Source organism: Manis pentadactyla, chromosome 10 (assembly GCF_030020395.1).
Source record: "Manis pentadactyla isolate mManPen7 chromosome 10, mManPen7.hap1, whole genome shotgun sequence".
NCBI lineage: Eukaryota > Metazoa > Chordata > Mammalia > Pholidota > Manidae > Manis > Manis pentadactyla.
In genome coordinates this window covers 110,233,149-110,255,232 of record NC_080028.1, presented here as the reverse complement: position 1 = coordinate 110,255,232, position 22,084 = coordinate 110,233,149, and the positions used below count along the sequence as shown (strand labels likewise).

At 38.8% G+C, this 22,084-nt stretch overlaps 1 protein-coding gene across 5 annotated transcripts in view; it reads right to left on the bottom strand.

Moving 5' to 3' along the window:
• The window catches only part of NAV3 (neuron navigator 3), an 859,400-nt gene that overhangs the window by 814,409 nt on the left and 22,907 nt on the right, over positions 1–22,084 (bottom strand). Inside the window, exon 1 of one of the 5 annotated variants that reach the window (XM_057487522.1) lies at positions 7,290–8,158. The exons of 3 other annotated variants lie outside the window; for them this stretch is intronic. The gene's annotated coding sequence lies outside the window, so the exon portion shown is untranslated. Of the gene's footprint in view, positions 1–7,289; positions 8,159–22,084 lie in introns of those variants that run through there. One more of the 5 variants, XM_057487523.1, reaches the window with a different exon arrangement.

The following is a 22,084-nucleotide window of genomic DNA, read 5'->3' as shown; positions in this document are numbered from 1 at the left end:
TACTATAAGCTTCTGCCTTACAAAACTAGGAAAGAGCACATTATACCTAAAACAAGCAGAAGAAAATAAATATATAGGCAAATGCAAAAATTAATGAAATGGACAACAAAAAATAATAGAGGAAAAAAGATCTATGCACCCAATAGTCATTTCTCTGAAGAGACCAGCAAAACTAATAACACTCTATCCAGATTTACAAAAAAAAAAAAAACATAAATTACCAAAAAACAGGACTGAAAGATAAAACGTCACTACAGACCCAACAAACATTAAGAGGATAATTAGGAAACACTATGAAGAACATAACTGACAGCTTAGATGTAACAGACAGCTCCTTGAAGGGCACAAACTAACAAACTGAAATAGATGACCTGAATGGGCATACAACTATTTTTTAAAATTCAATTGATAATCAAAATCCTTCCAACAAAGAAAACTCCAGGCCCAGGTGATTTCATGGCAAATTCTACCAAATATTCAAGAAAGAAATCATATTCTACAAAATCTCTTTTAGAAAATGGAAGAAAAGAACACCTCCCAACTCATTTTATGAGTCTGGTGTTACACTGAGACTAAAATCAGACAACAACATTCTATGAAAAGAAAGCTACAGATAGTCTTCATAAATATATAGATGCAGAAATCCTCAAGAAAATATTAGCATATCATGTGTGTGTAAATATACATGCATATACACATACATACATAATTTCATAATTGGGGTATATTCCAACAGTACTGTCTACTTCAACATTCTACAAGTAAATGTATACACTATATTAACAAACTGAAGAAAAACTATGATTATATCAACAGATGTAGAAAAAAGTGACAAAATTTAATTCCCATTCATGGTTAAGAAAAAAAGTAGCATAATATGAATAAAAGAGAACCCTCTTAATCCAATAAAGGGAATCTACAAAAAAACCTACAGGTAACATCAAATTTGATAACTAACTGGATTCTCTCCCCTAAAATTGGGAAAAATATAAAGATACCTGCTTTCATCATTTCTTTTCAACATTTCACTCAAAGTCCTAACAGGAAGGAAGGGAGGGAAGGAGGGAAGAGAAGGTACACAGATCGGAAAAGTAGAAATGAAACCCTTCCTGTCCGCAGATGACATGACCGCCTCTGTAGAGAACCACAAGAGACTCTCCTGAGAAGCTTCTCTGACTAGTGACTGTACTTTGATGAGGTCATCGGAAACAAGGTAGAAATGCAAAAATCAGTAATATATTAAGTAACAAGCTGTTGAAATAAAAAGAATTTAAGTACCATTTATAATAGCATACCCCAAAATATTTCATGAGGGAAAATTTAATAAAATATGCAGTGTCTATATGTTGAAAATTACAAAACACTGATTAAAGAAAAGTAAAGGAGATCTAAATAAAGGAAGAGATATATCAGGTTCCTGGATTGAAAGATTCAATATTATTAAGATGTCAATTATCCAAAATTGATCTATAGAGACTGCACTTATTTCGTCAATGCAACTCCTATAAAGACATCAAGAGGAATTTTTTGTAGGTAGTAACAAGTTGATTCTAAAATTTATATGGGAAGGCAAATGAACCAGAATAGCCAAAACAATTTTGAAGAAAAGTTGGAGGAATCACAGTACCTGATTGGAAGGCTTTCTACAATGCTATCATAATCAAGACAGTATGGTATTGCCAAAGGATAGGCATGTATATTAATGGACAGAATGAACAGAAGTAAAACCACTCAATCGATTAAAAAATTTTGATAAGAAGGCAAAGGCAATTCAATGAAGTAATAAGAGTTTTTTCAACAACTGGTCCTGGAACAACTGAACATCTGTATATAAAAACAAACAAACAAAACCTTTGCCATTTACAAAGTGGCACCTTTTACAAAAATTGACTGATGGTAGATAATTAAACATAATTTGTGAAACTATAAAACTTTCATAAAACATAGGAGGAACTCTTTTAGACCTTGGGGTTAGACAAATAGTCCTTAGATACAGCACCAAAAGTACAATCTGAAAAAGAAAATATAAACTGAACTTCAAAATTACAGGTTTTCTCTACAAAAGCATCTGTTAAGAGAATTAAATGGCAAGCCACATACTGGGAAAAAAATATTTTCCAGTCACAAAATTGACAAAGGACTTGAATCCAGAGCATATGAAAACCACTTAACAAGAAGAAAACAACCTTTTTTTAATGTGCAAAAGATTTGAACAAACAATTCACTGAAGAAGATATGCAGATAACAAATAAGCACATGAAAAGATGCTTGACATTATTCATTAGCAAAATGCAAATTAAAACTACAGTGATACCACTACACATCTATTAGAATAGCCACACTTTAAAAAAAAAATACCAAGTTCTGACAAGGAGGGAGAAGTTCATATGTTGCTGGTGGGAGGAGTTCAAAACATTACAGCCACTTTGAAAAAAAACAGTTTGGCAGCTTTATAACAGTTTTCTTATAAAGTTATATAAACACTTACCATATGATCCAACAATCCCACTCCTAGATATTTATCCAAAAGAGATAAATACTTATGTTCATATAAAAACTCATATGCAAACATTTATAACAGCCTTATTCATAACTGCAAAAATATGGAAACATCCCAAATGTCTCAACTGGTAAATGGGTGAGCAAAGACTGGCACATCCACATGATGGAATATTACTCAACAATAAAAAGGAAATTATTGATACAACACCTTATATCAATCTCAAGTGCATTAGACTGAGTGAAAAAAGCTCAAACTTAGAAGATTACATATGACATCATTTATATCACATTCTGAAAAAGATAAAATTCTAGGGGAGGAGAACACATCAGCGGTTGCCAGGGTTTAGAAGCAAGAGAAGGGTTTGACTACGAAGGGACAGTGTGGGGGAATTCTTGGAAGGGAAGGAATTGTTCTGAACCTTGACTGTACTGATGACCACACTACTCCACACAAGTTGCCATAATTTATGACATAAAAAAAGTGACTGAACATATGTAAATCTAAAATACAAATAACATTTATATCCTTAATAACTCTCCTGTTGCATTTTTTAGCTACAGCTCCCCCAAATCTCTTAAGAAAAGGCAGTAACAGTAATTACACTTATAATGTTGTGCATTTAGTAATGTATATAATTGTCATATCTACATTGCACATCTGAAACCAGTATATTGTATATCAACTATAATTTAAAACAAAATTAAAAAAAAAAAGAAAATGCGTCACTTTTGGAAAAAAATAAACAAGCAAGCTCAAACACATACACACAGCCCAAGAACTTAATCTTGTATTTCCCTGGTTCATCAGTTATGCATTATTTCCATTTCAACTTCTTAACAATGAAGCAAAATATATGTGCTACTATGACTAGGATCAAGACACCTAAATATAAAGGCCTGCAAACATTAATGCTTATTTGTTTACCATGGGAAAGGCAAAGCCAAGATAAATAAAAGATTTCAGTAAAAGGGTGACTTTTCATCTAATAAAACAAGAATTTCAAGATACTGCCTGTTGTTCAGAATTGAATAGGGACAACAGGAAAAGTCAATGTCATCAGGATTTCTACCCAAACCTGGTTTACCATGGCAATTCTGCTTTAAGCATTACCTTAGATAACAAAACCTACACAATTTTATCTGCTTTCTGCACAAATCCATAAGCCTTTGAAATAAAAGGCATAGACACAGAAAGCCTCCAGAACACAGATGATCAATTGACAGCACTGAACATACAAATTAGTATAAAACTGAATCCTTTCTAATACTGTTTGAAAAATAACCCTTTATTATTAGAAGGATCTTCCAGTTAATCAGATAATTGCCATTATTCAAAATAATGTTAATCAGTGAGGCGATGACATATACTTGTAACTGTGACACCTTCACATAGTGGCCACAGCAGTGTATGCTGGCTGCCTCTCTCCACACCAGGGGAGAGCCGAGCCTCTATTCACATTCCACCTGGATTTGCCCAGGTATTGGGGCTGCAAAATCAGCAGCCCACCATTTAAAAGGCCAACATAACAACAACAAATCAGGTGAAATGAAACAATTGTCCACCCTTGTGTAGCAAGGTTCATACTACACTGCAAAAGTAGGTAAAAAGTATAAATCCTAGGATGCTTCTCTGAAGAGTGAGAGTGACAGGACAACAAAGGTAGGCAAATCAACAGAAGTAGACAGGAAGGCATGACATGATTCCTGGAGAAATGCTGGGATTACACATGAGCCTTGGCCCTACTGATTCCATCAGCAGGATTCTCTTTTGCACCGACTCCAGGATCGATGGCAGGACACCCTCAGGGAACAGCTGCAGATTCAGGTTTGGGGAGAACAATGCTGCTCATTTTATCTCCCCTATCTGCCTCTAATGGGCAAGATAATAGCTCAGTTTCACATGTATAAATGGAGAGAAACTAATCTCCTATCAGAAATAAACTATAATACCATTAGTGTGAATGTCACATATAATGTCAATGAATACATTATAAACAGTGAAGTTGCATGAAAATGAATACTGACCCTCACTTAAAAACATTGGGTTTACTCTACCCTACTCCTTTAGCTGTTTTATAATTGGAAGGTCAGCAAGCAACGGCTCCACGCCAGGCCCTTGGCATCCATTATATCATTTAGGTCCTCACCACAACACAGTGAAGCAGACATCATCACTCTCCCCTACAAATGAGGGAATTGGCCAGAAAGGGAAAGCTATTTCCCCAAAATTAAAGGGTTAATACAGGATAAGGCCTGAAATCAAACCCCAAATAGGACTGCTAAAGAATGATTTTCTTACCCCAATCTGCCTCCTTTAGAGCTAAGGGCACAGAGGCCTGAACTTGAATGGATTTTTCTAGTACCAGGCACACTGTCTGAATGTAAATCTAAGAAGTGATAAATTGCAGTAGAAACATCCAAATACACACCAGGGAAACAGAAAGAAGTTTTTCCAGTTATTCATGTCTTCTTTTATGTGTTTCATCAATGTTATATAGTTTTCAGTGAATGAGTTTTTCACCTCTTCAGTTAAGTTTATTTCTAAATATTTTATTCTTTGTGATGCTATTTTAAATGGGACTGTTTTCTTAATTTCCTTTTTGGATAGTTTATTTTTACTGTAGAGAAAAACAACTGATTTTTGAATGTCGATTTCATATCTTGCAAATTTACTAAATTTGATTATTAGTTCTAACAATATTTTGTGTAATCTTTGGAGTTTTCAGTATATAAGATCATGTGATCTGTAAACAGAGGTAGTAATTTTACATCTTCCTTTAATATTTGGAAACCTTGCATTCCTCCCATGTTCATACATAGGAACATTCCATACTCTACCCACAGTGATTTACAGATCACTTCGATGCAATCTTCACCAAAATTCCAGTGGCACTGCTTTATAGAAATGGAAAAAAACAATCCTAAAATTGAGATGAAACCACAAGACACCATGAGCAGCCAAAACAACCTTGAGAAAGGACAGTGGAGCGAAGACATCACCTATCCTAATTTTAAAATATATTACAAAATGACAACAACTAAAACGGTATGGTACTGGCAAAAAAAAATGGACATGCAGACTAATCAAACAGAATAGACAACCCAGAAATGAGCCCAGGCATCTATGGTCAACTGATCTTCAACAAGGGTACCAAGAATACACAATGGAGAAAGGCAGCCTCTCTTCAACAAACGGTGCTTGGAAAACTGAAGATCCACAAGCAAAAGAATGAACTTGGATCCTTATCTTATACCAAACACAACATTAAAAAAAAAAAGCAACTCAAAATGAATTAAAGATTTAAACATAAGACCTGAAACTAAAATTCCTAGAAGAAAACATAGAGTAGAAACTTAGTAACATTGGCCTAGGCTATGGTTTCTTGGATATGACACCATGCAAGCAGCAAAAGCAAAAATAGACAAGTGGTACTATGACAAATTAAAAAGCTGCATAGCAAAGGAAACAATCACCAGAGTGAAAAGACAACCCATGGAGTGGGAGAAAATATTCGCAAACCATGTAACTGATAAGGGGTTAATATCCAAAATATATAATGAACTCCTACAACTCAACCACAGAAAGTAATAACCCAGTTAAAAAATGGGCAAAAGACTTGGACATTTCTCTAAAAATGATATACAAATGGCAAACAGATGCATGAAAAGATACTCAACATCACTAATCACCAGAAAAATGCAAATCAAAACCACAATGAGATATCACCTCACATTTATTGTATGGACATAATAGGATGACTATTATCAAAAAAAAACATATGAGAAAACAAGTGTTGGCCAGGATGTGGAGACATTGGTAGGAATGTGAAATGTTCAGCCATATGGAAACCGTACAGTTTCCCTCAAAAAATTAAAAATAGAACTACCATATTATCCAGCAATCCCACTTCTTGGTATATAGATCCGGAAGAATTTAAATCAGGATCTGAGAGGGATACCAGCACTCCCACATTCACTGCATGCATGCCATTAACAATAACCAAGACATGGGAGCAAGTTCCGCCATACACAACAACATGATGGACTGGAGGATGTTATGCTGAATGAAATAAGACAGCCAAGAAGAACAAACACCACGTAATCCCATTTATAGGAGGTATGTAAAGGTGTCCAACTCAGAAGCAGAGGGAAGACAGGTCGCCAGGGCTGGGGGAAGGGAAGTGGGCAGTTGCTATTCAATGGCTATAAAGTTTCAGTTATACAAGATGAAAAGGTTCTAGAGCTCTGCTAGGCGATACTATGCCTACATCTAACAACACTTGATTGTATATTTAAACATTTGTTAAGAGGGTACACCTCATGTTAAGTGGTCTTACCACAGAAACAACAATGAAAAAAAAACATGAACAGCAAAGAAAGAAACCGGAAGAGGTTATGTCCTCTTGGTCATTCATGCAAACAGACAGAAAAATGGAGGGGGCACAAACTTCGGCATCAGAGAGAACTGGGTTGAAAATCCAGCTCAGCCACTTCCCTGATGTTTGTATAATTCTTCAGCTCACCCTCCTCATCAATAACATGGGAATTACAGCGCTCGCTTATTCGGATTGCTCACAGAATTAGAGTATGTATGCCGACACCTGCCAGAGCACCCAGCACGCACTGGGTGAGCAGAGTATTGGCAGCCTTCCTTTACACTGTACAATCTTCCCGACTTCCATAACGTACCAAAGTACTGGAGCAAGTACCTCTGAGTGAGAACCTACTGGAAACTGAGACTACGGAAAGGAACTGAGCACAGATAACAAGTAACACTCAACTGCTACCTTTATAAACACTCTGAGACAGAGCCTCAGCGGCCGACCCAACGTCTTTCTTCTCCAGCCTGCTGCTTTACCTCCAGCCCATAAATGGTGCAAATCAGTTCCGATGTGCGGGTGCTCAGCAGCGCACATGAAACGGCAGCTCTCACACTCCAGCTCAGACGCGGCACCACCAAGTTCCACTACGTTTCAGCAACAGGCCCCAGCGGCAAGCTGCAATTCAAATAAGGAGGAGGATAGCAGGGAGAAAGCTTTTGTTTTTAAACTGCTAAACATTTGCTATGCCTCTTCCTCTGCTAGTCACTAAAAGTACAGATTCAAAACCCATGCAGTGTGCATGCAAGGAGATAGGAAGGAAGGCAGCGCTCCAGCATTTCCTTCCTTCGTCCTTCATTCCTTCCTGCCTCCAACATTTAGAGAGCACAGTACCGTGCTCTGTGCAGACCTTACAGTGTGTTAGTCCTGTCTGTAGCTGGGTAAGGTATTTTTAAGACGTAATGATGAATACCTGCTTACTAATTTAATGTTGGATCATTCTTTTAAAAGGAGCGAGAAGAAAAGAAAATTCACATCCTTACGAGGAACATGTAGACATGACACCACCCTAATATGATCTTAATGAGTTTCTGTCTCTTCTCACAAGGGAATTACCATAGTTACTGCCAGTAATATTCAGTAAAGCCCTTTTAGTCAGTTGGAAAAAAGATGTTTAAATGCAATAATTATAAAAATACTAACAATTTTATTATAATAATAAATGTGGGGTTTTCCTCCCCTGCTGTTAGTTCTAAATATATGCTCTTTAATACTGTGCTAAACAGTTAGATGTTAAAAGTGTTTGGAGGAAATACCTTCTATTATGAGTAAGTGTAGTTGAAAATATTCACTACTACTCACTACATTCAGATAAAACATACTGGATATATGAACTCAACTCTTACAGAACACATGTTTTTATTTATATAAAGTAGTGATTATAATTCTGAGAATTCACAGTTCTTATAATAAAAATATTACCTTTCATACTCTTGGCCTTATATTCTAATTGCTTCACAACAATTCACTAATAATTTTACCAAGATGCTACCTATATCTAAATGTCATGTTATACAATTTTAAAACACAATTATGTGCATATATTTAAAAATAAAGGAAGCAGAAAGCAGTATCTCAAGATCCCATATTTATAGTTCTGAAAATCATGATAAAGAAATTGTGTCAAAAAGAAATGTTGCATACTAAGTGTTAAAACATTAAAATTAAGTGATTTCAGTCAATATGGATACATAATTACATATGTCTACATGGTCATCTCAGCATGAAATGTCATTAGAAAAAAATGTTTAGTTTCAGTGTTGAAAAGCTAGGTCTTACCTTTAAAACTATATGCTACTGTATTATGCCAACTGACATAGACAACCAGTTCAAGTCTACAATCATAAAATGTTACCTTAAATATAATACTGTTTTACCCCCATATGGGGTCTCGGTAGTAGTCCCTTTCAATTCACAAAGACAATAATATGGTGTTATCAAATCTATAGTGTCAATAGGTTTATGATCACAAACACTTGATGAGCTGAACACTGCACCCACCCTTCAGTAATGCCTGCAGTGTGACGGGGCCTGACGGTTACCATAGTGATCATGTGGCAGCTTCTGATTTATTACCTTGTTCTCCAGGACTGTGATGGCTCTCCAGCTATACCTTCAGCAGCAATTTCAGATTTGAGAGCTACGCTATGATAAATGTCCACTATCTGAAAGATATACTCAACAGAATGTAACCTTGGAGAGCAGTACTTTAAATGCAAATTGCCAGCTTTGCCTGCCTCTAAGAATATGAAAGAGTGATTCCAAAGCCAAAAAAAAAGAGAGACCTCTGCCCTCTGACACGAGATTCTGCTCCGCAGGGACTGTCGTTTTCAGGGATACCACCCGGTGAATAGCTAAGTAGTCTCAAATAGAGAATGAGGCAATAAATTTGCTGAGGCTAGCCCAAGTAGCACATTGATCACAAAGGCAGGCATGCGTCTGAGCAATTAGTGAGCCATTCAGTTACATGGAGCCAAATGTTCAAGGTATTTAGAAAGTTATCACCACCGGTCAATGAATTATGTCATTTCATCTCAACTAATTGACACAGCCGACGCTTTCACATGGAACCCTGAAAAGAGCATTTCAGGGAATAAATCTCACAGTTGGATGTCCATTTGCCAACGCTTCCTAGTTATACATGCCAAAAGATGATGAGACCTTAAAAAAAAAACAAGTACCAGGTCTTATCTGATTTTTCTTTAGGAAAACACCACACACAACACCAGTGACTCATCACAAGAGTTTGTCGAGCAACTAGGTAGTACCTAGATGTCAGCTGTCACCACTGCACATGGGAATTAACATGATTGAAAGATTATGCTATATATCATTTCCTTCCCTTACATTGCTTCTGTCTGTTCTTTCATTTGACTGCATGCAATAAAATACAGAGAGAATATGGCCTTTCATGCTTATCAAGCTCATAAGCACCAATATGCTAATCTGCATATTAGCAAGTCCCACACAGCAACCACGATATTGATTCTGCCACCTAAATCCCTTGCTTTCGCAGGAAGGATATTGCTTTCAGGACAAATGAGACAATTTCTACAGTCATTTTGTTCAGCTTCTAGATCTCTGTTTGCAGAAACCTGCTGTAAGGGTGAAACATGGTATCTTCACAGCACAACAGATGAACACTCATGAAAACCAGTTTACTTTCTCTCTTGCAGGACTGCTACTAAAGTGCCACCAGGGCCAGGAATGTGCTCCTCCTGGCTCACAAACCCTAGGGGTGGGAATGTAGCTCCCATTATCTGCTTTGTTGACTAGTCAAATCAGCAGAATTCCTGTCTGTGCAGTACATTAATGGACCCCCATAAATCACTGCTGACTTAACCAAAAACTTACTTGGTACTAAGTCTTACTTGGTTTTATTGGGGTGCATGACGTTGAGAGAGAGATCAAATATATCAAAAGACCTCCCATTTTATGTACTTGGAATAAGCACATTTGCAGTATAATTTCAGGAACTACCTTCAAACTTCAAACCATACATCCCAGTCAAGTGGGGGGTGGGGGGTAGGGCCAGAAAAATAGATTGCTTTAGATTAACTATTTGATTTTGAGCCAATAAAGAAAACCCAATAGATTACAGAGAACTCTCCACTCACTCACTGTGCCCCCTAGCTCTCTACAGCAGATGGTTACATATCAGTAAGTAGACCAAACTATTTAATTGAATCTGATCTGTCTGATCTCATAACTAGGAATTAACAGGTACCTCACAGGAGACCACTTTGGGATTAATACCTTTTTTATTTTGAATCAGATACACAAGAGAGTGAATTCATATAATAAGGTATTAAGAAGTCACAAGACATCAGCATCTAGAATGTAATATTTTATTACTTTAAAAAACTGTATCTATATATTTGATATTAAGTCCCAAAGTTAGAGAGGAATTTTTATATGCCTCATTGCAGTTCTACCGTGAAGAGGAATAAGTTAAGCAAATACATAGTTTGCAAAGCTTACTTGACCTTAATTGTGCAAACAGTGAACTAGCATTTTCTTACAGGTCTCAACTCTGCTAATGGCCTTGAAGATCTAGCATCAGCCCCAACATTCCCAGAACTGGTCATTCAAACCCACTTTCTAGGTCCCAGTCTTCATCATTAATACATTAGCTTCACCTCAGAGCCACAACTAGAACCCTTTCTCTAAGGCCAGAACGAGGAAAACACAACTGGTTTTTACAACACTCTTTATCCTGTTCTCTTTCCCCTTTCCCCTATAAAGGCTTTTAGTATAGTGGAGACAGTGATTAAAAGCAAATTGGAATGCAAACCTACCAATCCCTTCTTGTCATTTACTTCTGACCCAATTAGACCACCACCCATCCAGAACCTAGTACTAGAAAAAAAAAAAGAAAAGTGTTGACAGAGGTCCCCAGTCTTCAAACACCTTCTGTTTCAGCAGCTCCTGTGAATTCTATCACTTGGCTTTCTTACCTGCCTAGCCCGCTAGGGGTTAACAACTGTCAGCTAGGCAAGTCATTCTGGCCAAGAGGTCAGCAATCTTATTAAATCCCTATTCCACCAGTGGGACAAAGCCATGCCCAGGCTGCTCAGTGTAAGGCAGAGGGAAAATGACTGAAGAGGGAGAGTTAGAAAAGCCAGGAGGAAAATGAAATAAGAACAGGAACTGGGTGAAAGCAAGCGGCAGAGAGAAAGCCATCTAATACTTCCACACCTAGACTTGTTCCTTATGCTAAGGATTAGCCAATCAAGAAGGCATTCAGTATAATTAAATAACCATTAGAACTTGGAACCTCCTGTAAGACAGAGCACAGGCTTACAGTTTTGTAATCTATGTCATGCTGTGAATACAATGCCCACACCCAGAAGGACTGGTGTAGTCATCCTTTGGCATTTTGTAGACAAGTGCTAACATTCTGCAAGTACAAAACATATTGACATTTATTTTTATAATGGCAATGCTCCAAAATACAATGAGCCATCTTTCATTTTAACAAACAAGAATTGGGCTGGAGCAAATGCACATGACATAGTTTCTCATTTTTAATCTCACTTATGCACATTAACTACATTATTAAACAATCTTTATGGTGTTAGTCTCAGCTATGCAATCACAGGTTTATGTCCTTTGTTTGTAAATGTCTAAGGTAAAAGCCATGAGCATGGCATTTGTTGTAAAGATCATAATAGTAAATACAGAGGCCTAGTGACAATGTTCAAACACTATAAATTAAGGAAAATTGATGTTTGCTTCATTTGTTAAAACTTTCACCTCACAATGCATAAAACTTCACTTTCTTCAAGAGAAAGCCTCTATATAACTTACTCTGTGCTCATGTTGTTTAGAGTTTTTTTTGAACAGCATGTGACAAAAAAGCTCTATCAAATCTAAACAGACCAGGACAGTAAGGGGATCCAGTAGTGGCATGTGAGAAACAGCTGAAGGTCTGTGGTTTTTTAACCTAGGGAAGCCCACTGGAAAAGGGACATATACGTAAGGGAAATTAGATGTGCTCCTGATGACATCAGATAAGAAACTGGCAACAATGGGCAGGAAAATAGATGATAACTTAAGGGATATTTTTATTTTGAAAAACAAGCATTACTTAAAGATGAAAGGAGGTTTGTAAGTTAGAATATAAGGATGATCTTTAAAAGAAGGGTAGAGAGAAAATTCAAGCTTAAAGAAAAGGACTCTATCGCATTTCAGGTACATCTGGATCAGACAGACTATGATATTTGATCACTGGAAATGTTATTGACCAAGAAGAGAAAAATTATAATTTCTACTCTGAAACACTCTGAAGATTAATTATCTACCAGCCAACTGGTCAACTAGAAAAGTTATTAGTATTTATTTCCTTTTTCTAAAAATACAGTTTTAATCATAATAGGGCTAAGCAAATGAACAAAGAAAATGCTCCAATGTTCACTATGGCACCAAACACAGCTCAAATAGTTCATACTCCTTTCCTTCTCCGAATCCCCAGGCCATTTTCCACTGGCAGAGAAGGTGCAACAGAAACAGACTGAATAAACACAACAGAAGAACTGGTTCTGAGCTCTCAACAAACCACTTTTGTGCCTCTTCAGCTGACAGCACAAATCACTTTAACATAATGTAATTTTCTGCAGTTCCCATTTAAACAGTCCTTTGCACGAGGGGCGAAGGAGAAAAGTGTTTGAGGAAGTGGTCTTTTCTCACTAGTGGGTCGGCCAGGTGCTTCCTGTAACAGTGTAAGAACTAATACTGTACTTGCTGACATGCATAATACTTACTCTTTGGCTATTCTGGGATAGAGAAGCTGGGCTCTATAGAGATTTAAGTTCTCTTCCAAACCTAGGCATCTGTAAGTTGATACAACTTGGAAATTAAAGCTAAACCAAACTGCAAGCAATATATCGAACCTAATGAATTTTGAAATACTTTTTTTTTCCTGTCCCCAGGAATGCAGAGTGTTAAAATTATTCATTTATTCACTATTTATTGAGTACCTACTATTCAATATTTATTAAACACCTAGACATTGTTCTAGCAACTGAGCATATAGAAGTAAACTAAAGAAAGCCACTTCCCTCATAAGCTTATATTTCAGTGACATTTAAACAGTTCTAAAGTACTTGAACTTCGAAAACCTCAAACCATTATTAACATTCATTTATACAGGAAGGCTATACAATGTATATATGTGTATATATTTCACACACAAATCATATGTAAAATATGATCTCAGAAGTTGAAAAAAACACCTAAATTCTACAGAGAGTTAATAGGGACTCATTAGAGGTATACAACCAAATACTCAAAAGCTAAAAGATACTACTCCAAAATCCAGGCACATGGACCCATTAGATGCTGATCATGTGATTAGGGCCTACTTCCCATGAATGCTCTTCTATTTATTAGGAGGCTTTAATCATCAGGTAATCATTGGGTGCCTAATAGATACTAACTCTACCACTCATTTTGCTAACTATGTGTAAGTTACTACAGGAAAATATAAAGATAAAAGACATGGTCCCATGTTCAAGGGTCTCAGAGAATACTAGCCAAGATTAGACAAATATGCAAACTCAGAAATCATAATATAATACAGTAAAATCAAATTACCATTAGAAAGAGAGTTTGATAATACTGGGTAGTACAAAACTATTGGAAAGAAAAGTTACAGGCAGATTTTGGGAAGCCTTGAACACCAGGCTAAGGCTGAGCTGCGTGGTGTTCAAGGCTTGGTACCTGATGTCTGAATCAGAGGCCAGGGCAGAGAACAGACAGAACTGAGACCTCAGGCAGGCCCCAGACCTATCTGCAACAGGCAGAGCCAGGGAATGCCAGCAGGGCTCACTCAGGAGTTCCCCAAAGAAAAGCAGAACATGGGTCCAAGTTCTAGCATTAGAGAGAAAGTCTAGATACAGGAGATACAGGACCTAGAGGGAGGATCCAGGCAGGCAGGGCCGGGGTCCTGTGAGACCCAGGCAAGGAGCCACAGCAGAGGCTCCAGCAGGATGAGACAATACAGACACTCAGCCACTGGCACTGAATTCAAAGTCTGTGCTCAAGGGAATCCAGAGAATAGAATCCACACATCATAAAGAACAGGATCAGAATCATGACTAATTTTATGCTAAGCCAATCAACATTGGCCGGGATGAGAATACGCCTGCAATCAAGAGCTGAGGAGTCCCAGTCATGGAACTGAGAACAGTGGAGCTGGATTTACCCAGGGTCCAAACATGCCATTTCAGCCATCTTAGAAGAACTCTTTATCTCCTAATAGGTTGAAGGACAAAACAATTATATTCCATGTGAAGCATCAACAAATACAAGAAGACAGAATTTCTTACGATCAACTATGTGATTTAGATTCGTATTTTTAAACATCAGGGCAAAACTAATCAATATTTTTCTCTCACGTATGTAGTCTTAGAAAATTACTAAAAGATTTGTGGTCTGGATACCTAAGAAAAAAATATGTATTTCATTTATTTAAACTAACAAAGAAAATGACCTTGGACAAGTAATTTAATGTCACCAAACCAGCCATAAATTGAAGATGATAATAGGGTCACTGTAAGCATTAAATGAGATACTAAGGGAAGAGCTCACTCAGGCGCGTTTTATCACGGCTTTCACTGGGGTTTTCATTCTCTGCCACCAATCATAAAACGTACTGTTATGTTAACTGAGAAAGTAAACATGGTGAGAGAAAAGACTACTATAACAGGGAAGAAAACAAAGAACTCTGCCAGTTAACCAGATGCATAATTGATTAAAAGACACATGCTGATCTCAGAGATTTTTTTAATGTGGAAAAATGTGTTTTAGCATTAAAGAAAAATGATACTAACTAAAAGTAATTAAATTAACAGTTTCCTTTAAATACAGGGCCCTACCTGAAGGGAAATTATCCATGCTATGCGAAGATTAACTCTAACCTCAACTTAATCACAGGACACAACTAGAGCACGAGACACAGTGTCAGTCTCGGCAGCCCGGACAGCCCATCATGGCCTTGAAGGGGACCTTGAAGAAAGTCCTTCTCACCGAGGCCCTGATTTGGCACATTCCCTGATTCCCATTCCCTAGGAGACAATCACTCCCACAGCAGTCTGCACATGCGTTTGCTTTCCCTCCAGTTAAGAAACTACCTCTGTGCTTTAAAAGCTTTTAAGGGCAAAATTATTGACTTCTGAATCCTCTCGTTTACTGGCAGATGAATCAGTTAACGAATGGCTCTTTGAGGTATCTGAAACAACTGACACGGCCAGGTAAGACAATCACCACGACTGGCCTGCAAATGGCAGAATGTAAGGCAGGGCATAAAAGTGGCAAACACGGTAATTCACATTTCTCAACTCCAGTTGCTAAGTACTGAAGTGTGTCTCCCCAAAATCCAAATGTGGAAGCCCTAGCCCCCAGTGTGGTGATATTTACAGGTAATTTGGGTTAGATGAGGGACTAGTGGCTTTGTAAGAGGAGGAAGAGAGAAAGATCACTTAGAGAGTGATGGGCCATGTGAGGACACAGTGCATAGGCCTCTCTCTGCAGGCCAGGAAAAGGGTCCTCACCAGGAGTGGAGTCTATGAGTACCTTGATCTGGGACGTACCAGCCTCCTGAACCATGAGACAACACTGCTGTTGTTTAAGTGAGCCAGCCAGTCTACGGTATTTTGTTATGGCAGCCCAAGTAGACTAATACACTAGTTTTACCCTAAATATATCCTATCAAAGAACTGTCTGCTCTATTACCAAGAGAGTTATGAATAGCCTGATCTCCTAACTTACTAAACTGGAAGAAACATTCTATCTGAAACAAGAATGGAAATATAACTCTCAAGAACAGAGGGAAAGGAAACACTTGTAGAATAAAACCCTGCACAAAGAATCAAATATGAGTTGGGAATTGGACTTTTCTCCCTTAATGATAGCATAAAGAAAACAAATGTGTTCCACATCTGAGTTGTATTTAAAACATACGTCAGGTCATTGGGCGAGGGCATGTAAAAATCAAGATACTGTTAACAGATATAAAATATTTCAGTATTACCATCAGGCCACCACATAAAGGGAACACAAGATAGCCAAGGTCTCCCTAAGAGGTGAAATCTGAGTATGCAATCTGCCCGGGGGCGTATGTGAAGATGGGGTTGGCTATACAGAGGAGAAATCCACAGTTACCCTTCTCACAAAGAGGAATCTCCAAGACGTTTCTTGTTGTCTATGTGGGCAACGACAAACAGCAAGTTCTCACGTCCTGTGTACTTACTATGTCACAGGCACTGGACACTGTGTCAAACCCTGCTTTAAATGTATTATCCCCTTTAATTCTCACTACCACCTTTCATTCTCCATTTTAATGTTATCAGGCCTTAAGGATCACAGCACCTAAATTTCACAATGACAAATGCCTCCTCTCCATCCCCACTGCTACTGCATTAACTTGGCCCTCACTTCCTTTAACATAAACTGCTGAGGGTTTGTTTTCTAAATTCCTACTCTTATTTCTCAGCCCTCTCCTGGCTCACCTGCCACACCTGTGGAGCAATTCTCTTTATAAAATGCAAGCTTATCACTCTCTCTTCAGTACCACAGTTTCTAAACCCTTAACACAGTCTGAGAGGCCTGCATGGCATAGTCCCTGTCTGCCCTTGGAGACTGAAGACTCACCTATTGCACATTCCAACCGCGTATTCTCAACACCAACCTTGCGCTCCCAGCGTATTTTTGGTACCCTACGCAAGCCATGCCACCTCACCTCTCCACGCCTCCTGAAAACTCTTACAAATCCTAACATCTCCTCTGCAGACTTCTATGCCACAAACCCTCACCCTGCAGCAAACACCAATCCATGAAGAAATGACAGTCAAAAAGCAGGCATCTCTTCTCCGTGTCCCGCAGCACATGCCCCTTCTAGGAAGTCACTCCCGGAGTGCGGCACGTCGCTCAGGAGCTGCTGGGTGCCCACCCAAAGTGCATGCTTTAGACTCAGTGAACTTCACCACAATCCAGGGTCTGGCCCTTTGGTAGCTCAATTTCATCAATGAAAAAAAATCAGACTAGAGAAGCTAAATCATAACTCACTAACCAACCAAAGATTAAATGACATAAAGAGAAAATTTTTAGCCCAGCAGCTAATCAGGACAGAAAAATAAAAATAAAGCATGTGAAATGACAGTTTCAAACAATTTTATCTTGTCTTTATTGTATCTCACGCTCAATGGGTTCTGGTCCTATTCATGTCCACAGCATGTCTTACTGTTATAGCTTCACTGAAGCAACATAGCTGATTTCTTTTGTTGTCTTGGGAGATAATTTTCAGAAAGCCCAATCCTTATATCTCTTTTCTCTCTCATTTAAATTGTCATAAAGACAAACTTTCACCACATCATCAGGAAATGAGTAACCCTGCTAACAGTGCCCATGAAAATATGCAAACTACTAACATTTCTGAAGCCAAGAAGGATTTTAAACACATTGTCTTTGATTTTATTTCCCTCCTAAAAATAAAACTTGAGTGAGTACCAGTAAGTGTATTTTTGGTGGGTAAATAGGTATGTCTCATGTATGTTCCACTTTACCAGCAATTCCTCATTTCTTCCAGGAAATTATGTACTTATATGAAAGTAGTTATTATGTTTATTGAAAATAACAAAGTCAGCATTTCAGCAGTCACACACAAGCATCTATTCCTTTTCCCTGAGCTGTGTATAATACCCAAATATTTCAAGTCATCCTGGGTTAATCCTGTGAGATAATAAATCTGTTGAGCTCTAATTTTATATCACCAAAGGAGAATATAGTTGAAAATTTTAAATAAAATTATATAATCGGGTGCTCTGTTAGCAGGCTACCGGAGCATACAAGTCTTTTGGCTAACAATATAGACAGTGCTGGATGAATACAACCCCTTCACTTAGAACCACAGCCACTTTTCCAACCAGAACATAAATGCAGAACTCAGTTACCTCAAAATTTCAGACAATGCTGTTGTAGAAAAAAAAAATTAAAGGAAGAAAGAGGCACATTAAATTCTAAGAAATGGGACATGGGAAGCTTCATCAGACAGAGATTAATCTGTCAAAATCTGGTGTTGCATTGTTATTCAGACAATGTGAACCATGGGTAGGCAACACAGTACACAAAGGCTGTTCTGAATTAGAAAAGCTACTGACTCTGCTAAATCACATAAAATACACTGACCATTCACACTCAGGGGATTGTGGTCAAATGTCCATCAAGCCAGCTGGGCAGGAGTGGATCTCAGAATGCCTGTGAAATAAACAGTAGTCTATGACTGTCTTCCTCCATACTCACTCACTCAAATATGCTTTCTTCCAACTCTTTTGGATTGGAAGAAAATAACTTCACACTGAATAATATCTTGGATTGGCATGTACACAGGAAACCTTCCTAAAAATGCCATTCCTCAATAAGAGATATGTATCTTAAATAGTCAATGAGTTTGAGAGGCAACAGTAATGAAGCCAGAGAATTTCCAACCCCCTCTCAAAGTAGGGATGCCCTCAAGAGGCATTTAATATGCCTTTCCTGAGTATTTTTGTTTACTTCAATTTCTTAAGATTTCCAATAACAAAACATGGAAATGCATTATTAAGGAGTTGGGAGATCCAAGTTCTACAGCCAATTTTCTCACTTGGAAGCGCTGGGGAACTCATTTCTTTAGGCATGAGTTCTTTCATCATTAGAAGAGAGGTTTAACTAATTTATTCTAAGATTCTCTCCAGTGTACATAAAAAGCTTAGAATTTCTTTATTAGTGAGCATGAGACTTCCACATTTGTAAATGAAATAATTAGGATAAATACAGATTTTAGTATATGTATTACCTGTTTCCTAGAAAACTGAATTCTAGTCATCCCATAAAAATGATGATCAGTTCTTCTCCTTAGACTTCTCCAAAGAGACTCCATAGCCTTCTTTAGCAATAAACTCACATATTGAGAAGGAAAGCTGAACAGAATGTTGTACAAACTCCTCAAAAGCATTGCATAGATGGATTCCTAGATGGCATAAACCGCAAGAAATGCCATTTGAGCACTTGGGGAGGCAAGCTGAGAAAACGTATCACCTCACAAAGACGAATGAAAGTACTGAGTCCATCCATAGCTGAATCACTACAGAGACAGTGAGGAACAGAGGCGATGCCTGGACTCTGGTTTCCTCGCCACTGCTGCTCGGAGGCAGCACTTTCCGAACAGCGCTTCACGAGATGTTCCCATGCTCTGCTGGGGTGGGGCCCCCATGCGGCCCCCACAGCTGAGCGAGGCAGTTAATTCAATAGGTTTCTCTGCTGGACGTTTAAAGCCTCGGAATGTGACTACACATCCTGTATTTACCAGAGAGGAATAGAGAATGCATCATTACCCTGCCTTTTCCTTCTGCCCCCCCAAGGAACACTTATTAACCCTTCCTGAAACAGAGAAGAACACTCTCTTACCTACTAGAATACAAACAAAATCCTGACATCTTTCCCTCACTCCCACCGGCCCATCTATTTAAATTTACAAGATTTAAACTCCGCTATGTGTTACTACATATCAACAAGAAAATACTAGACATCAATGGTTTAGTGCATATCAAATGCTTGAGTGAATGAAAGGAATCCTTTCTTTGTATTGACCACACCTTTTCCAGAGTAAGTCAAATTTACTCCATAAAGAATAAGACTAAATTTTACATTATTTCAAGGTTTTTTTGGCAGATGAGATAAATATACTGCTACAATACTATGATATTCTGCTCCAGGAATATGGACTCAACCATTTACATTCCTCACTGCCCTCCCCACACACAAACATACAATTTCAAGATAAAATAGCTCAGGAACAGAAAAGCAGCACGTCCCAGAGTTACTCCTGCAGCTTACGAGAAGGCCAGTAGCATAAAAAAGTGATGACTTTGAAATGTGTGTCATGAAACAGAGCTATTTATCAATATGCCTGACAAGAATGAGGTGATAGCCCATTTCAGCTGGCCAGAATGACTGCTGTTCATCACGCTCTGAGGTGGTAAGCCTGCACAGAATGAATATTACCAAGTTGTTATGGTAACTAAATTGTGGCTGGTTCCATAAAACATTAGCTTTCCATCACAGGCACCGTGTTTAAAATTCAGCATCCCGGTTTCACCACTAAAAAATAAAAGTAAATAACGAATAATAAATAAATATAAAACTCAACATGAGTCAGGGTCTCTGCTCTGAGCGAGGCAGAATGTCACCTCAACCTACAGCAGACCACTCAGAGCCCACACCCCCATGAGTAGGCATGGCTGACCACCTGGAGCCCAACCCTGGGAGCGGGCACGGCAGATCATCCAGTGCCCACCCGCCATGAATGGGCACAGGAGACCACTTGGAGCCCATCCCCCCTGAGTGGGCACAGGAGACCACTCAGAGCCCACCCCCAATGAGTAGGCACAGGAGACCACTCGAAGCCCACCCCGCAATGAGCGGGCACAGGAGACCACTTGGAGCCCATCCCCCATGAGTGGGCACAGACCATTCAGGAGCCCCTTGGGAGCTCGGCGTCTCAGGCCAAAGGCCATCGCCCAGTGACGGTGATGCTCAGTGTGGAGACACCAGCGCCTAAGTGACAGCCTTCTCCCCTGATATCACTGGGAATCTAGCACCATCAAGAAAGGGAAACAAAACAAAACAAACAAAGGGCATGGAAACCATAGCTACAGGCAAACATCGTAGCAGTGCCTGGGTCTGACAGCATCAGCCATGCACAGCAGCCTTTCAGCCTGAGGGTCTGAAGTCAAAGGGATTTGCATACTGACTCACTGCAGTCTACCTCTGTGACCCAGAGAAAACACCCTTTTCACTGAAGCCCATCTGCACTAGAGACTCAATCACTGTGGCATTGTGTAGAGGTGGAAGCATGAGTCCCAGCACTAAACAGCCCAGGTCGGAATCCCTTGTCTGCGGCCAACTGACTGCACCATCTTAGACAAGTTACTTAACCTCCCCAAGCCTCAGCACCTTCAAGTGTAGAATAAGGCTATGACTACCTACCTCTTACTGTTGCTGTGAAAATTAAATAAAACTGTTCTCCTGACTGGAGCAGAATAGGAACTTAATGTATGTTATCTATTGCTGTCGCTCAGGTGCTGGGAGCAGCTCTTACTCAGCAGACCGTATACTGGCCCCACAGGGATGGCTACATCCTGATCCCTGGCACCTGTGAACAGGTTACCTTACGTGTCATAAGGGACATTGAAGATGTGATTAAAATAAAGGCTCCGGAGAAGGCGCATAGTGGATCTATGGCATCTTGCTGCACTGATGGATGCATTAGGGTATGGCTGGGGACTTGATAATATGGGTAAATGTAGTAACCACATTGCTTTTTCATGTGAAACCTTCATAAGAGTGTATATCAATCATACCTTAATAAAAAATTAAAAATAAATAAATGAATAAATAAAGGCCCCTGAGATGGACAGATGATCCTGGATTGCACAGATGGACCCCATGTAATCACAAGGGTCCTTATAAGAGAGAGAGGGGGTAAAGAGAATCAGACTCAGAGGAGGAGATGCGACGACAAATGAAAAGGTCAGAGAAAGAGAGAGGTTTGAAGATGCCATGCCATTGGCTTTGAAAATGGAGGACGGGGCCATGAGCCAAGGAATGTGGGGAGCCTCCAGAAGCTGGAAAAGCCAAGAAAAACAGAGTCTTACCTAAGGCCTCCA